The sequence below is a fragment of the Danio rerio genome, chromosome 20, assembly GCF_049306965.1.
Source record: "Danio rerio strain Tuebingen ecotype United States chromosome 20, GRCz12tu, whole genome shotgun sequence".
NCBI lineage: Eukaryota > Metazoa > Chordata > Actinopteri > Cypriniformes > Danionidae > Danio > Danio rerio.
This window is the reverse complement of record NC_133195.1, coordinates 57,603,989-57,624,644: the sequence shown is the minus strand read 5'-3', so window position 1 is coordinate 57,624,644 and position 20,656 is coordinate 57,603,989. Positions and strand designations below refer to the sequence as shown.

Genomic DNA, 20,656 nt, shown 5'->3' with positions numbered 1-20,656 from the left:
AATAACCGCAGCTTTCATGTTTTTCCCACAGTTTGATATGCGCAGAAAGTGAAGCACACTAACGCTTGCATCTCCAAAGTTTGAAGTCCCGGCGGAGACGCAGGAACACGTGTTAATGAATCAGTGTCATACTTATTTCAGTCCCTGCTGAGCTCATTATGCCGATGTGTTTGTCTTTCTACACACTCATTTACTGTTATTGATTTGCTCCTACGCGTTCACCTCTTTCCCAATATCAGAACGTAAGCAGTGCCTATTAAAGCAGCGTCTTCACACTGCAAAACTGCACAAATGCTCTCCTTATTTAGAGTTTTTGTCTTGTTTCTAGTACAAATATCTAAAGATTCTTAAACAAAGCATTTTTAGACTAGCAAAAAATATTGTTTTCAGAAGTAATGAGTCAAAATTAAATGAGTTTTTCCTTAAAACAAGCAGAATAATCTGACAATGGGGTATAGGAAACAGAAAATTCAGTATTTCCAACACAATGCATTGGAAAAACACTTGTATAATTAAGCCTGAGGTGTTTATTGGTGATTTCAGGATTTTTTATTTATTTAAAAGAGCTGTAATTATGAATTAATAGAGATGTTATATGATCCTTCACACTCATCCAGTGTCACGGAACAGAACCAAAGAGAGGTTTGTGCAGTTCAACTCAGTCTTTTAATAGTTAAATTCAACAAAGGCAGTCTGTTGTTAATTCAGAGGAAATAAACACAGATCAGGATCTTCAAAAACAAAACTCAAAAGGGGCCACCCACGGCCGGGAGCGAGAGAGAGAGGGAGAGCCAATTGGTCCGTGCCCACCACTGCGATGCGGGAACTCCTGACCTCCGGGTGCTGATGGTCAGAGCACAGCCAACAGGTGAGCAACAAGCTGCGGCAATCTTAACATACAACGAGGAACACAAGAGGGTGATTTACGAGGAGACTTGACGAGACGAAACGAGGAAGAAAATAGGGAGGTAGATATAGGAGTGTCAATAATGACAAAGCGAGAACAGGTGACTGCTGATCAGCGCTCGTGCTGATTGCAAGTGCTGACGGCTGGTAGGAGGACACAGAAGGCAAAAGGTTGACAATCAACAAACCAGATTCATGACATCCAGTGTGCCACCGGCTTTATAATCACTAAAGAAACTGGATATTAATAAGCACTCGTTACAACCGAGGTCTGCGGAAGAGCACACAACACGTCCAACCTTGAGGCGGATGGGCTACAGCAGCAGAAGAGCACACCGGGTGCCGCTCCTGTCAGCTAAGAACAGGAAACTGAGGCTACAATTCACACAGACTCACCAAAACTGGACAATAGAAGATTGGAGAAACGTTGCTGCTCTGATGAGTCTCCATTTCTGCTGACACATTCGGATGATCTGTCTCAACAAGATGAAAGCATGGATCCATCCTGCCTTGTATCAGCGGTTCAGGCTGGTGGTTGTGTAATGGTGTGGAGGAGATTTTCTTGGCACACTTTGGGTCTATTAGCAGGGTTCAACGCTAAGGATTTTTTCTACTGGCCCGATCGGACCATTGGTTCAGATTTTTACTTGCCCTGCCAATGTTTTCACTGTCCCTACCAAAAAAAAATGTTAATAGCTATTTCTTAGCCACAAATTAAAAAAACTGAAAAATGTGTCAAAATGTTTGTAAATCTAGAATTTAAATATTTAAAAGATGTTAATAAATGTACAATGAGCAAAATTCAAAGTGTTTTGCAAACAAAAGCAGCAAAATGTGCAGGCGTTTTATTGCAAAACAAAAGATGGCTTGCCAGCCAAACTGAAATCAAACTGTACAAAACATGGACAAGTAGTCACAGGCAAATTAAACTTTAGTGACAGGGCATCAGTGGCCCAATCGGGCCAGTAACAATCCTGTCTACTGTCCCGAGCATCTCACACGCTGGCCCCAGGCCATCGGGCAGTCCTTATTGTTGAGCCCTGATTAGTACCAGTTGGGCAGCCTATCTGAGTATTGTTGCTAATTCTTCTGTATAATTAGCACTTGTGTTGTGTGTATTGCCTCTTCTTGCTGAATGGCTGAATGCCTCCTCAATCTTAAGTCGCTTTGGACACAATGTAAACTAGAAAAATAGAGGTTAAGTATTGTATCATAACCCCCAGAACTGGATCAGGTCATGAAGACCTGACTACATAGAGGAGTAAAAGCAATGCAGCCCAACATGAATGCTCATGCAATAATACACAAGCCAGACAGAATGCAAACTTCACCAGCTTTCTGCATGCAACAGAAGCATTGAACAAGACGTGTTAATTTGGGTCTGGTGGCGTGAAACTGACAAGAGGCTCACATGAAAGGCTCTTCTGTCTCTGTCATCATTATTCCATCACTGAGACGCTTCCGCCGGTGCGCAGAAACATTATTACTTTCTGATAGAGTTTGCAGGCGTTTCAGTTCACTTGTTCTTCCTCGGCACGTCTGTGGATTCGGGCTCTTCTTCAGGCCTTTATTCTTGGATCAGAGCATGAAAAATAAATCACCGCTGAGTGAATATGAACACCGACGCGCTGGAGTTTGGTTTCTTCACAAGAGAGGGATTTATCATGCTCTTACTGTACACTGTAAAAATGGCTAACACTTTACAACAAGGGTGCGTTAGCTAATGTTAGTTAATGCATCTGTTAACATGAATTAACCGTGAACAACATCCGTTAAGCATCACTTAATCACTGTTAAATGATAATCAATCATATGTTACTGTGTATTTAATACATTAGTAAGCACATTAATTGTTAGAAACACATTAGATAATGTTGGAGTAGTGCACACTACAATACAGTAATGTTCAGAGCTCCATTCACTAAAGCCTTGTTAATGATAAATCATTTTAATAATAAATGATTAACACGCCTGAATAACAGCATGCCAAGAGAACACAACTCAAAACACTTTCAACCTTGCAACCCAAAAAACTCTAGCAACCACCCAAAACACTATAGAAACCCCATAGCAACACCCTACAAACCACCCAGAATCCCAAAGGAACAGAGAACAACACAGAAGCAACCAAAGAGATTAGAATCACCAAGAGGCGACACTCTAGTGCAATTTGGGAAACAGCCACTAGATGGCGCGGCGGCCACTTTGGAATGAAAACTCCAATAGAACAGCAGCATATTATAAGTCTGTAAAATAAACTATTAAAGTGCTGATGTTGTGATAGTAAGTGCTGTATTCTCGTCTTTCAGGTTGTATCTCAGCTTTATTTGTGCTTTTTAAATAAATAAATAAAAAAAAATAAGCAGCTGCTCACCATCACGACAGCAAAAGATCCAATGGACAGCCGATCGCTTTCACTCTAGAATGGCGGAATCCGGGGCTGCTGCTGGGCGCTGCTGTTGCAATGGCATGTTCTATTGAGTGTCGCCTATTGGTCATTCTAAGCTCTTTGATGCAACCTTGCAGCCTATCAACGCCCTAGTAACCACTTAAAATATAATAGAAACCCCATAGCAACACCCTGACAACCACTCAGAATCCCAAAGGAACCCAAAACAACACACTTGCAATCTTGCAGCCTAGCAACATCCTAGTAAACAATAATAACATCATAGAAACCCCATGGAAATACCCTTACAACCACTCAGAATGCCAAAGAAACCCAAAGGAACACATTTGCAGCCTGGCAAAACTCTAGCAACCACCCCAAAATACCACAGAAACACCAGAGCAACATTCTAGCAACCACCCAGAATGCCAAATGAACCCAAAACAACACACTTGCAACCTTGCAACCTAGTGACACCCTTGCAACCACCCAAAACACAAAAGAAACCCCTTAGCAACACCCTAACACCCCCCAGAATCCCAAAGGAACCCAAAGCAAAACACTTGCAACCTTGCGGCCTTGCATCACCCTAGAAACCACCCAAAAACACAATGAAAACCCCATAAGAACACCCTAGCAACTGCCCAGAATCCCAAAGGAACCCAAAGCAAAACACTTGCAATCTTGCAGCCTAGCAACACCCTAGTGAACATCATAGAAACCCCATAGAAACAACCTTACAACCACTCACAATGCCAAAGGAACCCAAAGCAATATATTTGCAGCCTAGCAAAACTCTAGCAACCACCCCAAAACACCACAGAACTAAAAACTAAAAACACAATAGAAACCCCATATACCATATAAACACCCTAGAAACCATCCAGAATCCCAAAGGAACCCAAAGCAACACACTTGAAAACTTGCAGCCCAGCAACACCCTTGTAACTACTTAAAAACAGCCTACCAACACCATAGCAACCACCGAAAAATCACTAGGCAACACCCAAGCAACCACCCAGAATGCCATACGAACCAAAAACAAACAAACGTGCAACCTTGCAGCCTAAAACCACACCCAACACCCTAAAACCACCCAGAATCCTAAAGGAACACAAAGCAACAACTTGCGGCATAGCAAAACCCTAGTAACCACTAAAATATCATAGAAATCCCATATAAACACCCTAACAACCACTCAGAAAGCCAAATGAACCCATAGCAACACACTTGCAAACTTGCAGCCTAGCAACATCCTAGTAACCACCCAAAAACTTCATAGAAACCCCATAGCAACACCCAAGCAACCACCCAAAAACCCCAAGGCAACACCCTATCAACCACCCAGAATGCCATAGGAACCAAAATGCAACAACCTTACAACCGAGTAACATATTAGCACCCACCCAAAAACACAATAGAAACCCCATAGCAACACACTAACACCACCCAGAATCTTAAAGGAACAGAAAGCAACACACTTGCAGCCTTGCGGCCTAGCAATACCATAGTACCACTAAAACATCATGGAAACCCCATAAAAACACCCTAACAACCACTCACAATACCAAAGGAACCCAAAGCAACACGTTTGCAGCCTAGCAACACTTTAGCAACCACCCCAAAATACCACAGAAACACCATAGCAACACCCTAGCAACACACTAACACCACCCAGAATCTTAAAGAAACAAAGCAACACACTTGCAACCTTGCGGCCTGGCAACACCCTAGTAACCACTAAAACATCATAGAAACCCCATAGCAACACCCTAGCAACCACCCAAAAACCCCAAGGCAACACCCTATTAACCACCCAGAATGCCGTAGGAACCAAAAAGCAACAAACTTGCAACCTTGCAGCCCAGCAACCACTCAAAAACACCATAGGAATCCCAGAACAACCATCCATATATATATTAATGTGCCCACAGAGTCTCCGCCACATCACGCAGTTATTTTGGATCAGGTTAGGGACTTCACCCGCAGAATTTATGTGTATTTTTGTTATTTTGATTGTGAATCACATGAGATGCCCTTTTGAGAAACGCTGGTGTTCAAAACAGTAGCTGGACCTGCATTAACTTTCAGTGCACAGACAACACTGAAACATTTTGACAAACAAACACAGAGCTTTCACTGTCTAGCTGAAAAAGAAATAAATAAAGAGTCGAGCAGAGGGAAGCTTGCGGTGAACAGACAGTGTGTGGAAAGTTATAAGTGTTTATTGTCCCCCAGATCCAGCAGAAATTGCATTAGGAGATTCTCACAGGCTGAATATTAGATTTCTAGGAAAGTCAATAGAGGGGCTCGTCATTAAAGCAAATAAATATTCTTACTCCTCACAGTCGTCTCAAATCCTGCACTTCTCCCTTTTCTTTTTCATTTGTTTTTCGACAGGATAATGCTGACACGCAGGGTTTCGCCTCGTGGATTTTTATATGAAAGTGAACGTGTACGAACAGTGATCAATAACTCACGCATGACTTTATTAGGCTGGATTACTTCTCCTCGCTGTCTGCGGCTGGACGCACTACATCTGCTGCATGCTCATTCACTCATTCATTTATACAGTCATTCATTTATTCAACCATTCATTAATTCAGTTGTTCATTCAATCATACATGTATTCAATCGCGCATTCAACTATTTATTCATTCGTTCATTTGTTCATTCGATCATTCATGAATTCATTCGCACATTCATTCACTCATTTAACCATTCATTCATTCATGCATTTGTTCATTCGATCATTCATGTATTTATTCGCACATTCATTTATTTAATCATTCATTAGTTTGTTCATTCAATCATTCATGTAATTATTCGCGCATTCATTCATTCAACCATTCATTAATTTGTTCATTCAATCATTCATGTATTCATTTGCGCATTTATTCATTCAACCATTTATTTATTCATTTGTTCATTCGATCATTCATGTATTAATTCGCGTATTCATTCGTTCATTTAACCATTCATTCATTAATTTGTTCATTCAATAATTCATGTATTCATTCGCGCATTCATACATTCAACCATTTCTTCATTCATTCATTTTTTCATTTCTGTATTTATTCGCCAATTCATTCATTCACGCATTCATTCATTCATTCATTTGTTCATTCAATCATTCATGCATTCATTCGGGCATTCATTTATTCATTTAACCATTCATTCAATCATTCATTCAATCAATCATTCATGTATTCATTTGCTCATTCATCCATTCATTAAACCCTTTAGTCATTCATTCATTTGTTCATTCAATCATTCATTAATTCATTCAATCATTTATGCATTCATTCACACATTTATTAATTAATTTATGCATGCATTCATTCATTTAATCAATTCATTCATTCATTCATTCATTCATTCAATCAATCATTTACTCAATCATTCAATCGTTCATTGAATCATTCATTAAATCAATTAATAATTTTTTCTTTTGTTCATTGATTCAATCATTCATTCAATTACAATTTGATCATTCATTTAAACAATTCAATCATTCATTCAATGATCCATTCATTTAGTCATTCAATCATTAATTTGAATCATTTATTCAATCAATCATTCAATTCATTAAATCATTCATTCAATCAATCAATCAATTATTCTTTCGTTCATTGGTTCAATCATCTATCCATTCTTTCAGTCAATCATTCAATCTATTCAATCATCAATTCAATCCTTCATTCATTCAATCATTCATTTAATCCTTTATTGATTAAAGCATTCATTAGTTGAATTGTTCATTAGTTCTTTAATTTATTCAATCATTAACTACTTCATTGAATCATTCATTTATTTGTTCATTTCAGATCTGACTCTATGCTGTACACTTCAGAAGTGCTGGGGAAAACCCTGATCCTGTTGACCACCCTGATCAACAATAACAACAACAATAACATTTACAAACATTTCTTAGATATTTTAAACAATGTGCTATTGTGTGTATATACACGTGAACTTTTAGCTATATTGCTATTTATATATATTCTTAGCTATATTGTTATTAATAGCTAAGAGTCCAATTGATGCTCTTAACTGTGATTGTGGCTGATAAATGTGTGTTAAACGTGTTGTGCACGATCTGATTCTGCAGCAGAGATGTTTGCCTTGAGTTTCTTACACTGTGTGCATCTTAATGATCAGTATTATTCTCCAGCGGCCGCTCGACCCGTGACGCCCTGAGATCTGACTGCGATTTCTGCACGCTTTTCAGGAGACAATTTACTTCTCCTCCTGCACTTAATTCATTCATTTATGTGTGGCGAATGATGATTTAGCATTGTTAGTTACACAAACAGGACGACATTTCCGGGAGATTAAAGCATCCCGTTCCAGCGGTGCGCATGCTGTGAATTAATTACCCGGCCGGTCAGGAACAGAACGATCTCTTTAGAGTGTAAAATACAGCTCATCTACACTGACCTGATCACTAGAACTGCACAAATGATTCAAACACAATTGAATCATTTATTAATTAATTATTTAAATAATTCATTCATTCAATCAATCAATCAATCAATCAATCAATCATTCATTCAATTGTTCTTCATTCATCCATTCATGCAATCGTTCATTCAAACGTTTATTCATTCATTCATTCAATCATTTAATAATTGTTCATTCAACTATTAATTAAATTAATCATTCATTCAATCATTAGTTCATTCATTCAATGATTGATTCAATTTTTCATTTAATCATTTGTTCATTAATTGTTTATTCAATTGCTTATCCATTAAATATTTTGATCAATCATTAATTTTATCATTCATTCATTCAATTGTTCTTTGTTTGTTTATTTATGCAATCGTTCAATCATTTAATAATTTTTTAATTCAGCTATTAATTCAATCAATCATTCATTCAATCATTCACTCAACTTTTTATTCAATCGTTTGTTCATCCATTTAATCGCTTATTAATTCGTTTATTCATTCCTTTAATCAATAATTCATTTTATTGTTCATTCATTCATTCACTCAATCATTCATTCAATTGTTTAATAATTGTTTATTCCACTATTAATTAAATCAATTATTCATTCAATCATTAGTTCATTCATTCATTTAACTTCTCATTCAATTGTTTGTTCAATCATTGAATCACTTATTCAATTGCTTATCCATTCAATATTTCAATCAATCATTCATGCAATCATTCATACATTCGTTCTATTGTTTCTTATTTGTTCATTCATTCAATCATTAAATACTTTGTTCATTCAACTATTAATTTAATCAATCATTCATTTAATCATTAGTTCATTCATTCCATCGTTTGTTTATTCAATTAATCACTTAAGTTGTTTATTCATTCATTCATTCATTCAATGAATCAATCATTTATTTTATTGTTCATTGATTTATTCAATCCTTCATTCAATCATTTAATAATTTGTTCATTCAACTATTAATTAAATCAATCATTGTTCATTCAGTCATTCATTCACTCCATTTCTCATTCAATCATTTGTTCAATCATTTAACCATTTATTTAATTGCTTATCTATTCAATATTTCAATTAATCATACATTCAATTGCTCATTTTATCATTCACTCATTCATTGAATTTTTCTTTATTTGTTCTTTCATGCAATCATTCAGTCAGTCGTTCATTCAATCGTTTAATAATTCATTAATTCAAGCAATGATTCATTCATCCAATCATTGGTTTATTCATTCATTCGATCATTTATTTATTCATTCAGTTGATCATTTAATTTAATCATTAAAATCAATCGTTTATTCATTCATTTAATCATTAGTTCATTCATTCATTCACACAATTTTTCATTAAATCATTTGTTTATTCATTTAATCACTTAAAATGTTTATTCATTCATTCATTTATTCATTCATTAATTCATGCAATCAATCATTCATTTAACCATTCATTTTATCGTTGATTCATTCAGTCCTTCATTCAATCATTTAATAATTTGTTCATTCAACTATTAATTCAATCAATTATTGTTCAATATTTTAATCAATCATGCATTAAATTGCTAATTTTGTCATTCACTCATTCATTTAATAGTTCTTTATTTGTTCATTCATGCAATCATTCATTCAATCGTTCATTCAATCGTTTAATAATAAATTATTCATTCAAGCAATGATTCATTCATCCAATCATTAGTTCATTCATTCATTCGATCATGTATTTATTTATTCATTTGATCATTTAATTCAATCATTTATTTATTAATTCATTTGTTCGTTTGTTCAATCAATCAATCATTTAATCAATCATTCATTGAATTATTTATTCATTGATTCATTCATTTGTTTATTTATAGCAACCACAGTACTCTAGCAACGAATTAGCAATTGCTAAGAACACAATATAAAAACCTTAATGACTCATTTTGTCCTTGCTACTGCATAGTAACCGGAATACTCTAGCAACCACCTAGCAACTGCCCAGAACCATAGTAAAACCCTAGCAACCACTGATTTTATACTTGCACTTGCCTAGCAACCAAAGTACCCGAGCAACCACCTAGTAACTGAACAGAACACCCTAGCAACCACTGATTTTATCCTAGCAACCCCATAGATTAGAATCTGCTTATCTACAGTGTGCAAACTGATTCAAATGTCAAGGTTTTACAAATATTTCCTAATTTCAGGATTGAATTTTCAAGCTAATGTCAACATACAAATACACCTGCCAAACTACAAGCCTGCCCAAACTCACTTTAGCTCACCTTAGACTTTAGCATTGCTTTTAGATGACCAAGTAGGTTCACTTTGCCTGTTTCTTAAATATCTGCAAACTTATTATGGTGGGTTTTTTTTTTTGCTTTAGAAGAGATTTTAGAAGTTTAGAAGCTTGCAAAACTGCGTCAAGCTTTGAGGAAAGGATTCCCAGGCCAGCATTAAAGTTTAACTATCAAACATACTTGCTAAAATCCAAGCCTGCGCTCAAACTCAGCCTATAAGTGGATGCATTTGAACACTGCATCGCTTTTTGCTGTATTTTCTGTCAAGCACCTGCCCGTCTGTGTCTCCATCAGCTTCTGATTTCCTGCGCTTTATATGTCGTCAGGATTCTTTCCGTCCATCACGCCTGCAATGTGAGAAAAATCTGCACTTACAGCCCATTTCCAACTCCTTCAAGAGCGGCCTGTCAACATGCCGTCATATGCTGAGAGTTTACTGTCAAAACCTACAGCCTTCACGATGAAAAAAAGGGCTTTATTTTGATGTAGATTTGTTGAAATGACTGATATAGCGCATAATCAAGTCTAATGTGTAGACATTCTTTCAGCAAACATGCAATTTTATGAAACGCAGCGTTGCTATAGTTCACTAAAACTAGCAAATAAGCTTATTTCTGATTACTTGAGATCAAATATGGTCATTCATTCATTTTCCTTTGACATAGTCCCTTATTTATCAGGGGTCGCCTCTGCGCAATGAACCGCCAACTATTCCAATATAATTTTTATGCAGGGGATGCCCTTCCAGCCACAACCCAGTACTGGGAAACACCCATACACACTCATACACTACAAGCAGTTTAGTTGATCAGTTCCCCTATAGCGCATGTGTTTGGACTGTGGGGGAAAACGGAGCAGCAGGAGGAAACCCACGCCAACACAGGGAGAACATGCAAACTCCACACAGAAACACCAACTGACCCAGCCGAGGCTCGAACCAGCGACTTTCTTGCTGTGAGGCGATCATGCTACCCACTGCACCACCGTGCTGACATTGCTGTTCTTTTTTTAATGAATTATCATGTATTATTTTTGATCATTTATTCAGCTCTACACATCATTGCCACCACACTTCTGGGATTTGCACTGCATCACACACACACACACACACACACTCCTCTGGCTAGCTGATTTTGTTTGCGTGTGCTGTGTTTTCAGTGTTGACTGACCTCTTTCAGCTCTGCTTACGCTCAATGTCCAGAATCTCCCGGAAAACTGTCAGCGCTGCAGTTCCTTCATCCACCAGGAAACACGTTAATGCAACGTCCTGCAATTAGCAAAGAACAAACGTTAAAACATTGATTATTTTAATGCAAAAAACAATTATCAAATGAACACTCGCTGGAAATAAAGCTCAAGCCTTAACACTCGGAATTTAAAACACCACCTTCATCAGGAGGGCGGAAATTAATTCACAAACAGCAGAAAATAAAACTACCGAGAAGATGTACTGTTTCAGTGTATCGACACCTGATTGGACGATAGGATGTGGGCGTGGCTCTGAGAAGTGATCTGGTCTGACCCCTGGGTCATCGTTTGAGACGTGTTTTCAGGCTGACTTTTGCTGCTTTGACTAATTTTGAGTTTCTCCCTGTGTCCGCGCGGGAGTTCAGCTTTCTCAACGGCAGCCCATTTGCAATTCAAATGCGCAGGAAAACGAGCTGCAACTCATTTACTGAGCCGAGGCTAGAAATGATGATTCAGTGACAGTTTAAGCACTCATCAGACAGAAGCGGCCAGATTAAAGCATACGCCGGCTGTAAAAGTGAGACTCCCACACACGTGTGCTGCTCTCCAGATCCTGATTTACACACACACACACACACACACACACAGCAGGAGATGTAGGACTTCAGGCTAACACTGAGGAGAGCAGGCCAGATTAGCTCTTTTGTGTTGAGGATTGGAGAGCTTCAGGATGGGATAATTAGGGCCTCGTAATATCTGGTTTCAGCATCGATATCGCAATGTGATCATTCGCTATAGTCACATCACCGGATATGCAATTTTCATTTGCATGAGCTCTCTGACTGCACACTACCTGCCAATAGTCTTGTGGTGGATCACAGCTGTAAGAGCAGCAAATAATAACTGGACTTCTAGTTGATGATGTGTAAAAGTGTTGAAGGTGGATTTCTCTGCTGAATCATCTGCTGATCTGCATTAATCATCACCAACACTGCAGAAGACCTACTGGAACCAGCATGGACCAAGATTCTCACTGAAATCAGTCAAACTTGGTGAAGGAGACATCATGGTTTGGGTTCATTCAGTATGGGGGCGTGCGAGAGATCTGCAACATCAGCAGCCTGAGGTATCTAGACATTTGTGCTGCCCATTACATTACAAACCACAGGAGAGGGACAATTCTCCAGCAGGATAGCGCTCCTGCTCATACTTCAGCCTCCACATCAAAGCTCCTGAAAGCAAAGAAGGTCAAGCTGCTCCAGGATTGGCCAGCCCAGTCACCAGAACTGAACATTATTGAGCATGTATGGGGTAAGATGAAGGACGAGGCGTTGAAGATGAACACAAAGAGTCTTGATGAACTCTGGGAGTCCTGCAAGAAGGCTTTCTTTGCCATAAATCATTAAATCATTCAAAATCAAGGCATGATCATATGTTATTGTGGTCAAATAAGCGTCATCTAGAGGCCTCTGCCTTTCATATAAGTGGTAATGTAATGTAATGTGTATAAATATAGCGCATTTATCATGTATGGCCATACACCCATACGTCTCTCCACACCACCACCAGTGCGCAGCATCCACTTGGATGATGCGACGGCAGCTACAGGACAACGGCGCCAGTGCGCTCACCACACACCAGCTATTGGAGGAGTGGAGAGACAGTGATAGAGCCAATTCGGTGGAAGGGGATGATTGAGAGGCCATGATCGTATGGGCCGATAGAGGGACTTTGGCCAGGACACCGGGGTTACACCCCTGCTCTTTCACGAGAAGTGCCATGGCATTATTAATGACCACAGAGAGTCAGGACCTCGGTTTAACGTCTCATCAGAAAGACGGCGCCCACTGACAGTGTAGTGTCCCCTTCACTTTTACTGGGGCATTAGGACTCACACAGACCACAGGTTGAGCGCCCCCTGCTGGCCTCACTAACACCACTTCCAACAGCAACCTAGTGTTCCCTAGTGGTCTCCCATCCAGGTACTGACCAGGCTCAGCCCTGCTTAGCTTCAGTGAGTAACCGGTCTTGGGCTGCAGGGTGACATGGCTGTGGTGGTGGGTCGTTCCTTTCACTTCTGATACCCAATCATCAACTAGAAGCCATATTATTATTTGTTGCTCCTAAAACTTGAATAGGCAACAAAACTTTTGTCAGGTAGTGGATTTTAAAAGCATTCAGGGGTAAAAAATGGTACATTTGTAATGTTAATTACTATTTACTTTATTGAATTATTTATGAAGACTATGCAGTAGTATTTTACTTTTGATTATTTAGCAACCATATACCTGACAACTGTTAGACTTCTCGAAAAACAATAAAGCACTGTATATTTCATTTGTTTTTTTACTTTATTACTTTATCACGGCGGCAACAGAAAAACAGTGACCGTCACATCCCGAGTTGTTGCATATTGCTGCTGTGTGATTGGCTCATCAACTCAACTCATCTCAATTTACTTCAACAAACCACAATGTACACAATGTACAACACCAAAGTGCTGTACATAAAACACACGCAAACATACACAGAACCAAAATACATAAACTCACATCACATGATTAAAAGCTGAAGAAAATAAGTGTTTCAGTGTTTTCTGAAAAGACTCAAGAGCTGGAGCTGTTCTTAAGGAGAGTGGAAGATCGTTCCAGAGTCTTGGAGCTGCTGCTGAAAAAGCTCCATCACCTCCACATTTCTAGCATGATCGTGAAACTGTCAAATAAAACTGTGAATTATCAATGCATTCGTTTTCTTTTGGGCTTCCCTTTATATCAAGTAAGAATGTCCTGAGCTTATCATCGTTATCGACATAAAATGTATGGCAATTGGATATGACATCATTTATCGGCCCAGCCCTAATTTCCTCTAATATTTGTTCTTCTGGAGAAACTATTATTTGTTTTATTTCGGCTAGAATAACAGCAGCTTTTAATTGTTTTAAAGCCATATTAAGCTCATTATTATCAGCCCCCTTAAAGGTGCAGTAGGTGATCCGCCAGAATTCAAGCATAAGCAAAAGCTTAGAAATTTTACGACCCTCCCCTGCCGTCCTAAGCCACACCTCCTTAAGTCATGAACTCGCGAACACGCGCTGATTAGAGATAATGCTAGATCATGTCATTCACCAGTTAGAAAACTCTATAGAGACACGCACTTTATAGCGTAGTTGTGGACAGGCCAGCGGATGCAGGATTACATTTCCCCAAAACGGCGTGTCACTGTTCAAACATGAACAAATGTGCAAATATAAATCAAACTTCACCTCAGTACAGCAGGTTAGGCGGAAGAGCACATTTACTGATGTTGAGTTATTAAACTAAATACAAATCAGATCATAATAAAGCAGTGCTAAAACAGAAATATCCTGTCATCTGTTTACATTACACTGGTGTTTACATTAGAGTGACTCTTCATTATCAGCTGTGCTTGCTGATGCTTATAAATTGCTTGTTTTCATCTCCTTTTCACTTGAACAACTCAACGAATGTTCAGGTTATTTACCAGACTATATTATCGATGCTGTAAAAGGTACTCCATGAACTTGACAAGTCAATCTTCTGTCGGCCGTTTTTAGTGGCTGAACAACACTTCCGTACATATAAACCCATTCATAAACAAGAACACCGTCTACATCAGCTTTGCGTGGTTAAAATAGTTTTAAAACAGACCCGTCTAAAAGAAATACTTCAGCCGTGGTGTCATCCTTCAGATCGTTGTTCATCTAGTAGCAAAGAATTCTGGCCCAGATTTGGCAAAAAGCTGGCACAGCAGGCATTCATCCGGCACTGGCATACAGCATGTGGGCCAAACATGGCCCGGGTTTGGCAGAGGTGGCACCGTTTTTTAAGGCGGCACACAAGATTTGGGCCAGATGAAAAACGTAGTATTTGGCCCAGATTTAAAAATTTGATAAGTGGGCCATGGCCAGTCTTGACCCACATTTAAAATACACTAAAATCATTTTTGAGTAAAGAAAAAAAATTCTACCAATCAGGTCACTTTGAGAAAAAGCGTGCCCATAGTGTGCCTAAAGCGCATCACTCCATGGGTTTATCAATTTCATTGCAATCGTGACACACCAACCTATCTGGCCCAGTTCAGGCCCAGTTATGAGTTATTAACTTGGCTGACACTTGGCCCAGATATGGTCTGTGTTTGGCCCTTGTCTGGAAGCCAGATTTAAATTCACATTTAAATTTGTTGACACAGTTTGAGATGCCGGACGTTATTGAGTTATCTATCGACCCGACAATATTTAATTGGATGAACAGTTTTTAGTTTTATGCCTTATCCAGAATATAAAAACACATAAACACATTTAGATCATCATTTAGGTCACCAACTGACCTGCAGTTTGGCAGTATTTCCGGTTTCGACAGAATGAGAAGGGAGACATGGTAAATACGAACTAGGGGTCTGCATTTCTGCTGCTGCACCGCGGGAGCCGAGCAGATTTCTTGCAGTGCGGGAATAAATTTCTGAATAAAGCGCGTAGCAGTCAGTAACTCTTGTGTAATTTGAAAGGGAGCGGGTCTAATAATATCACTCCCGAGAATGCATGCTGGATGCTGTTTGTTTGTGTTTGTGTGTGTGTGTGTGTGTGTGTGTGTGTGTGTGAGAGAGAGAGAGAGAGAGCATAGTTCTGTGCGTATCTCTCTCTCTCTCTTTTTGTGCATGTGTGCATGTGTGTGTGTGTGTGTGAAAGAGAAAGAGAGAGAGAGAGCATAGTTCTGTGCGTATCTCTCTCTCTCTCTTTTTGTGCATGTGTGCATGTGTGTGTGTGTGTGTGTGTGTGTGTGTGAAAGAGAAAGAGAGAGAGAAAGCATAGTTCTGTGTGTATCTCTCTCTCTCTTTCTGTGCATGTGTGCATGTGCGTGAGTGTGTGTGTGTGTGTGTGTGTGTGTGTGTGTGTGTGTGTGTGTGTGTGTGTGTGTGTGTGTGTGTGTGAATGAGAAAGAGAAAGAAAGAGAGCATAGTTCTGTGCGTATCTCTCTCTCTCTGTGCATGTGTGCATGAGTGTGTGTGTGTGTGTGTGTGTGTGTGTGTGTGTGTGTGTGTGTGTGTGTGTGTGTGTGTGTGTGTGAGTGTGTGAGTGTGTGTGTGTGTGTGTGAGAGAATGAGAGAAAGCGTCCTGCGCAGACCTCTGATACGAACAAGACAAACAGGTGACCGCGAAGCTAAGGTTGCATATACGGTATTCAGTTTCTGAATGGTTTAGGCACAAGCCAACAGTTTGATGACGCTGTCTGAGCCTCACGTCATAATTGTCTTTATTATACCGGGGAGGTTTGATGGTATCAAAATTTAAATACCGCCCAAGCCAAACAATCACCTACTGCACCCTTCAGCAATATTAGTGTTGGATTGTCTCCAGAACAAACCACTGTTATACAATGTTGACTTGCCTAATTACCCTAACTTTACCCTAATTACCCTAGTGAAGCCTTTAAATGTCACTTTAAGCTGAACACTAGTGTCTTGGAGAATCTCTAATCTAATATTATGTGCTGTCATCATGGCAAAGAGAAAATAAATCAGTTATTAGAGTTATTAAAACTATTATGAGTTGAAATGTGCTGAAAAAAATCTGCTCTACGTTAAGTGAAGTTTATTTATAAACACATTTGGAGAGGATCACGTGCTTATGATTGTTCACAGCTGTTCCAACTTTAGCTAACGACTGATTATCCTATCAGATAATCCTTAACTCACTATAAATAACCAGACTTTTCTCATCTCAATATCTTCGTCTTGAAGAAACCCCCCCACCCAACCCTACTTTCCCTCCTTTCAAACGGGCGTCACGGTGGCCAGTGATTAGCGCTGTTGCCTCACAGCAAGAATGCCACTGGTTTAATTCCTTTCCAAACCAGACGGCATTTCTGTGCGGAGTTTGCTCATTCTCCCTGTGGTCGCGTGGGTTTTCTCCGGGTCCTCGGGTTTCCTCCCACAGTTAAAAAACAAACACCCTAAACAATTAATCCAAATACTTTAGCTAAACTCTGAGTACACCTTTCAGCATCCATATCTGACACTTAGCTACAACAAGCAAGAGGGGGAGTCATCGAGATCGACCTGAGCTCAAACTCCCCTCTCGCCTTGCAACGGGAGGGAGCCCAGGGCTCGAGGATCTTATAAGCTCAGGGCTCTCCCCCGGGACAACACGCCAAACTAGCTTTACTATCAATCATCAGCGAAGTGTGAACTCTTGAAACAGAAATAGTTATAGAAATAGTAATATACAGGGGGGCTAATGATTCTGACTTGTATAAGCTACTTCCCCCCAACAAACGCATTTTATTTTAGCATGATTTAATAATCATTATTTTTTTTAATTAATTAATAAATAATAATAATAATAATAATAATAATATCATGAGCCAAAACTGAACACAATTACAGCATCAATCAGTGCAGCTGCTGAAACACATGATGGAGTCAAACTCTATCAGACGCTTTATATTCATCATCAAGATTAAACTGAAGGTCTGTTTTTCCAGATAAATGAAGCCCTTTTCAGTGTCCAGCAGAACGAGGAGCGACAGACGGAGTAACTGAGAGAAATTAAACATCTCCGCTGATCCTGATTCAGTCTGACATCAGAAAAGGGCAGATCTGATCTGTTCACTTCAGACGCAACGCGACTTACTCCTCTGTCAGCTAAATACACTCGGCTAAACGCAATCACTGCTGGGGGGAAAGGCATGATCATTTACAATTACAGAACTGTGCTTCATTCATTCACTTTTAATTTCATTTAGACATTTAACCAGATAATCTTTTGACTGTTTCGATTGCAGGTATTCAATTGATTAAACTAAACTAAATGTTATTATTATTATTATTTTACCAGAAAATCTTTAGCATTTTTTATAGCAAGTGTCCCTTTTATTTAATCATTCATTCATTTTCTTTTCGGCTTAGTCCCTTTATTATTCTGGGGTCGCCACAGCGGAATGAACCACCAACTTATAGAGCATATGTTTTACACAGCGAATGCCCTTCCAGCTGCAACCCATCACTGGGAAACATCCATACACTCTCATTCACACACACACACACACACTATGGATAATTTTGTTTACCCAATTCCCCTATTCGTCTTATTTATTGCGTACGAGCACGAGGCCAGTCGCATGCATTCGAATATATTTGGTTTGAGACTTCCGGTCTCATTCACGTCTATTCATTTTTAGACATTAAAAACCGCTCGTTCTGCTGCTTGATGTTGCAAACTGATGTTTTCTCATTATATTATTTAGCTTTGTCTGTACAGTCATGAACACGCTTGTTTGTAGAGTGAGTAGTTTGACTGTTTTTGCCATTTATTATTCCTAGTCATTTCTCCCATAGGCAACTGAATCAATGTTCTACAACAATCACAAAAACAGGCGCACTTCCGCATTTAAGAATAAGGTCTATAGTGCATGTGTTTGGACTGTGGGGGAAACCGGAGCACCCTGGAGAAAACCCACGCCAACACGGGGAGAACATGCAAACTCCACACAGAAACACCAACTGACCCAGCCGGGACTCAAACCAGCGACCTTCTTGATGTGAAGCAACAGTGCTACCAACTGAGCCACCCCATTTATTTATTTAATTCAGTTTAATTTAATTTTAATTTGGCATGTTAGCAGATCTTTTGAATGTTTCCATTGCCACTATTCCATTAACTAATATAAATGTTATTTTATTTTTATGTTTTTACCAGACAACCTTTTGCATGTTTGTATTGCAAGCATTCTTTTTATTTATTTATTTATTTATTTATTTATTTATTTATTTAGTTAGTTAGTTAGTTAGTTAGTTAGTTAGTTAACAATTTATTTTATTTAGTTGAATTCAATTTTATTTTGTATTTTTTACATTTTACTAGATAATATTTTGATAGTTTCTATTTCAAGTTTTCCATAAATTAAATTAAATTAAATTAAATTAAATTAAATTTAATTTAATTTAATTTAATTTAATTTAATTTAATTTAATTTAATTTAATATTTATTTATTTATTTTGTTAGTTAGTCAGTTGGTTAGTTTTTTATTTATTTTATTTAATTCTTCTTTATTTTGCCGTTTTAGCACATAATCTTTTGAATGTTTTTATTGCAAGTAATTGTATATTGCAATTAAATTCCAGCATCCGGAGGAAACCCACATCAACACAGGGAGAACATGCAAACTCCACACGGAAACACCAACTGACCCAGTCGAGGCTTGAACGAGCAACATTTTTGCTGTGAGGCGATTGTGCTACCCACTGCGCCACCGTGCTACCCTATATATGTTTATATATAATTTGCCTTTTTACAAGTCAACTTTCTCTGTTCCTCTAAATGTTTCTGTGTATTCCAGTAATAGTTAGTTAGTTAGCCATTAACTAATTTTATTTTGTTGAATTTATATATAATGAATAAATAAATAAATAAATAAATAAATAAATAAATAAATAAATAAATAAATAAAAATATTGAAATAGAAAAATTCAAAAGCTTGGTCTGGTAAAATAAAATAAAATAAAATAAAATAAAATAAAATAAAATAAAATAAAATAAAATAAAATAAAATAAAATAAAATAAAAGTATTCTCCTAATAGTAATTGTTAATGTACACATGTGAAATGCGACTCGTCTGTTAAACACTCGCTGCTTCTGGGAAAAGGCCTGTTTTTGTGGATGTTGTTTGTTTTTGACCTACAGCTGAGGGCAGGATCTAGAGAAGAAATGTTTATTTAAAGTGATGGTGTCTCTGCTCACATTATAATGTTCACCACACACACGTCTTCTTCACTGGTTGGTTATAGTCTTTGTAAAATATAGATATATATGGTTTACACTCATACATCTAGTTTAGTTTGGTGACCTGTATGTGCAGCCATACCGCATGTAAACAACAACATTGTGCAGTTTATTTAATTTTATTTTGCCATTTCACCAAATAAACGTTTCATCGGTTTCCATTGCAAATTTTAATTAAATTAAACTGAAGATAACGGAATTACTGTTTTTCCATGTTTCTATTGCAAGTTCTTTATTTGTGTTTATTTATTTAAAATTTAATATTAATATATATATAATTTAATTTGACATTTTACCAAATGATATTTTGAATGTTTCTATTGCAGGAATTCATTTAATTAAATTTTTTTGTATGTTTCGATTGCAAGTATTTTATTTATTTATTAATTTAATTAAATTAACAATTTTATCCAGCAACTTACCTACATGACTCCATTGCAAGATTTACCTTTTAATTTAATTTGAATTGAATTACCATTTCACCCTGCAGATAAACCTTTTATTTAAAATTTAATTAAATTTAACCTTTTAATTTAATTTACTTTAATTTTGAATTTGAATTTCACCAGATAAACTTTGGAACGTTTGTATTGCAAGTATTAATTAACTAAATAGAATAAAATATGACATT

General features: G+C 37.8%; 1 protein-coding gene across 3 annotated transcripts in view; it reads right to left on the bottom strand.

Moving 5' to 3' along the window:
* Nucleotides 1-20,656, bottom strand: part of LOC101884676 (MAM domain-containing glycosylphosphatidylinositol anchor protein 2-like) — a 352,666-nt gene that overhangs the window by 323,424 nt on the left and 8,586 nt on the right. For 2 of the 3 annotated variants that reach the window (XM_073933868.1, XM_073933869.1), the window contains exon 2: nt 11,208-11,305. The gene's annotated coding sequence lies outside the window, so the exon portion shown is untranslated. Of the gene's footprint in view, nt 1-11,207; nt 11,306-13,778; nt 15,033-20,656 lie in introns of those variants that run through there. The other variant, XM_073933870.1, reaches the window with a different exon arrangement.